This window comes from Tenrec ecaudatus, chromosome 7 (genome assembly GCF_050624435.1).
Source record: "Tenrec ecaudatus isolate mTenEca1 chromosome 7, mTenEca1.hap1, whole genome shotgun sequence".
In the NCBI taxonomy this organism is placed as follows: domain Eukaryota; kingdom Metazoa; phylum Chordata; class Mammalia; order Afrosoricida; family Tenrecidae; genus Tenrec; species Tenrec ecaudatus.
Window position 1 is genome coordinate 82,668,171 of NC_134536.1, and position 2,747 is coordinate 82,670,917.

The following is a 2,747-nucleotide window of genomic DNA, read 5'->3' on the forward strand; positions in this document are numbered from 1 at the left end:
TGTGCCAGCTGCATGGCTTTGTTGGGTTCACTGAAAAACATAAGCCATTCTCCCATGACTGGTGGTTTGGAAAATTTTTCTCATCAGGGATTCATGGGATAGATGTTTTAACCTGAATATATTTTTAATGTTATTTATAAAGTGGTAATTCAGTCTAGGGATATGATTTAAAATTTTAATTTTATCATCTATTACCTGTGACTTATTTCATACTTTTGTGTTAATTAAAAATATGAAAAATCTTCTTTACACTCAGTCAATATTTTTAAAGATCTAAATCTCATTTCCCTACTTTAGACATTCCAAACGCTCTTGCGTATTTTCTGTCTCAGTAAAAAATATTCTTCTCACATGTTTCCCAAATATTGTCACTTCAGTAGTTTCTCTCCAAATTTACACCACTCTGTAAACTGTGATTGTGAATACGGTGTAATATACAACCCAAGGAGAAATGAGGTTCGGAAGACAGTTGCTCTTAATGTAACCAGTCCTGTTTCGACAGGTCACACACGGTATTGTACGTTCTCAGAGTCCTACAATTTAAACATCTGCTCTAGAATTTCAACAAAGACCAATATTAAACGGGTCGACTGTGAGCTCGGAAGGCATTGTGTCATATGATAATTCACTTCAAGCAATAAGGTGGCTGGTAGTCACTGTACGCATTTCAGGAGCCCCAGAGGCACTGGGATCGATTAGGTCGGTGTCGGGCTGCTAAGGACAAAATGGGCCGCTCACACTCAGGAGCAGCTCCTCAAGAGAGGGAGGAGGTGGGCTCTTTCTGAAGAGATCTCACAGGCTCAGAGACGCTCGGTCAGGTTGATGAGGCAAATGGACGGATGGCATTGCATTTGATTTCAGAGATTTTAAACTTTGTGGAACTCTCATCTCTTTAATTTCTCCAAAAATTAAGGCAGGGACTCTAAAAGTATATCTAAAAAATGGTTTTAAATCTCAGAGATTTAAGATTCAAAGAACTGTACAGAATTTCAGTGCAGAGGAATATAAACTCATAAAATGTCTATACCCACAATTAGCATTCAGTGTGAATTGAAAATCTTTGAACATTGTCAGGGGGCTTGAATTCTGGCCTAGATGAATTCTTTGAAAGTGAGAACTTTACATTACTCATTTTGGAATTATCAGTGTCCAACTCAGTGTCCCGTATGTAGCAGCTGCTTAGTAAAAGCTTATTTAATAAATGGAATGTAACTCCTTTGGATTCAGGGATAACCTTCTTTAAAGCATATTAAGCATTATTAGCTTTTTTCCATTTATTAGGTCTTAATACTTTTGCTATTTATCCTTTCGCCCTGTGGTCACTGAAGTTCATTCTCTTTTATTTAAAAAAAAATCATCCTCTATTGAAAACACCCAAATGGAGAATTTGGATGGAATGACACTCAAGCACAACTAGTTGTGTCTCTCCACAATGTCAGTGTATAGTTTGCAATTTTCTCAATAAACCAAAGATTTTGCTGGAAACATTGAGTGCAAATCACCAACACTATTATGGGAATATATACAAACTCACTGGGCAGAAAAGGAGGTAGGAGTAGAAACAAAAGTCTGGTAGTATGGTTGAAGGTGGGAAGGAGTCGATACGATGGGTGATGACAGGTACATTGGCCTCAGACCACAGAGTACAGAGAAGAGGCTAGTGTCAAAGCTGCTGGAGAAGGTGACTTGGAGAACAGGCTCAGTATAAGGTGGACAAGCCTTGAATGAGATGCTGCTGCCAACTGCTCTTTCTGTTTCAATGTCTCATTTGCTCCACAACACTCAGGAGGCCTGAGCACCGATGGCCCTGGCACCTGGGTGCATACAGCTGAGTCCCACCATTGTATCAGTTCTACCAGACAATACTTGTCAATGTCTCCATAGGTTCGTGTCCTTCTGAAGTTATCAATAAAGGACTTTCTTTTCACTACCTCAGTTTGCAAATATGTGTTTGCATGTTTTTCTCTTTCTGTGAATTTTTTTAAAATACGGTAAGAATCTTGCTATAGACAACCCATGTCCCAAAGTCCAGCATAGATCACTCAATGGATGCACTGCCAGTCATTTTCTCTGTGAAGAAGTTGTATTTTTCCCCCTATTCTGTAAAAAAGTTATGTTTTTCCCCTATTTTGAACTAGCAATATCTCTGAAGTGTTGAACAAAAAAGGAATAGATGAATAAAAATTAGATTTAAGTTCAAATACTGCCTGGCACTTAATGAAAAACTCGTCAAATTATGGCTGTGTAGGACATACTCATATATTCCAGCACCGCTACACTTCCCTTGGAAAGCATTTCTCTTCTCCAGTGTAATACAGCATGCAGCACTTAGAACATGTGCGTGTTAAAGGGAAATGTTTCCAGAATACAGTTTAACAGTGAATAACTAACCTAAAACTAATACCTACTTCTACTTTTCTTTCTCTCTTTAAAATCATTCCCCCCAATAGTTTTACTGATAAAAATTCATGTATTATACACTTCCAAATTAAATTGCTTTTAAAAGATTATATATATACATATATGTATATATATATCCTCACAATCAGTTCTAGTGCACCCTCCCCAAATAATGTCTTGTATTAATTATTTGCTCCTAATTCCTCTTAACCTTATCCCTAATCCATATCCCCAATAAGCTATTACACCAATATTGTCTTTATACATCAGTTTCTTTCATGTATTATAAATTGGGTAATAAATAAATGAACTGGCACATAATAGAAACAATAAAAAACAAATACACA